We start from the raw sequence: 1,706 nt of genomic DNA on the forward strand, positions 1-1,706 counted from the left end.
AATCGAAAATTTAGTTCGGCTTAACACAAAGGATAGCACAGTCTAAATAAATGTTACATTCATATTCATTAATGAAATCATACAGTAAATGTAACACTTTACTTGATGGGGAGAAGGGGTGATTTTGAGTTGGATAAATCAGCTTCTTCGCGTTATATCCTTTCTTTACGATCATCACCGAATTCTATCACCAGAACGCTTGTTGATATTCTTCACTATATTCACAGTTAATACAGTGGGTATGCTATAACTAACGGATCTCTACTATGAATATTCCTATAACTAACGGTTTTACCTATAAATTGGAGAATGCTATAACGAACTAAACCCTACAACTAACATTATTTAAATTTTTTTTCTAATTTATTGTTTTTTATTACAAATATTAACAATGATATTCTTTATTTCAGGGCTTTAGATGCATATTTATGCACTTTTTTACAATTTTATATTATATTTTTCAGTGTTATGGTTGTATTGGGGGCCTGAACGGATTAATCCTATATCTAACGTATCGCCATATAACTAACAAGGTTCTAGAACCAATTAGATTCGTTATAGCATACCCACTGTACCACAAAATTGGAGAAATAGTAAGCAAAATCGCGTTATAAAGCAAAATGCCGTCATATACAAACATCGCTCTCAATTCATAAATCGCACAGAGCAAATTCGCGTTATCAAAACACGCTATAGCAGAACTCACTGTACCTGGCATTATTAAAATGTTTAGAATACAAGCATATTTTACCTTAACTGTGACTGGACGAACATATTCTCAGAAATAAATATGGAATGTAATATTTTGCTGAAATGACGAATTTATTACAGTGGGAAAGTGGGATAAAATCAAGATGAAAACAATGACTTTCGCTTTTTCGTCAAAATATTTAATGCACTGCTTTTTGGAATGGTTTTCAGTCAAAACTGTTGTACAGGTTGTAAATTTCTCTAGTCCAAGATTCTGTGGTCCGGAACTCCTGGGTCCGAAATCCATTTTAGTTTGTCCAATAGGTAGATATGTTTTTTTTTTTTTTCCCTTTATCTGAATTATTATTATTATTACAGAGTATTAAATTTTTGCCCCTCAGGCCCCTAATGTGGGTCAGTGACCTATGCCCGGTGGGCTTAATCCTTTAAAAAAAAAAGCCAAGGGAAATTAAGGTTTGTTTACATCCCGCAGCTCTCGCTGTTTCTCTGCTTGTCTATACAGAGGCAAACATTTATCCTTCAATATATATGAGCAGTAAAATATGTGTTGCTTTCATTTTCTATGTAGTAATGACGATATATTTTCACATGCTACTACATATGAGCAGTCTTCACTTTTTTTTTACCATTAATGGTTAGCTACTTATTGTTCCATTTATTAACATTAAATAACATTACAGGTACTTTGCCAACCATATTCATTTTTACATTAATTTTACTATGTAGCTAAAACTCAGGGTCTTTATTTTCTTCAGTTTTTGTATGTAGAACCAATCAGTCACTGGTTTCGTAAGCTTTAACATAAACAATGCCGCAGCGGTCTTCATTTCCTCTCTAATATTCCACGTATTATTAATAAATTGTATTGTTAATTTTGGTAATAATAATGCAGATAATGCAGTAAAACAAATTAAAACATTAATTAAAATATATATGAACAGTAAAATAAGTGTTGCTTTCTATATTCTTATGTAAAGTAATGACGAGAGAAAGCC

The sequence above is a fragment of the Homarus americanus genome, unplaced genomic scaffold (genome assembly GCF_018991925.1).
Source record: "Homarus americanus isolate GMGI-L3 unplaced genomic scaffold, GMGI_Hamer_2.0 scaffold40856, whole genome shotgun sequence".
Lineage (NCBI taxonomy): Eukaryota > Metazoa > Arthropoda > Malacostraca > Decapoda > Nephropidae > Homarus > Homarus americanus.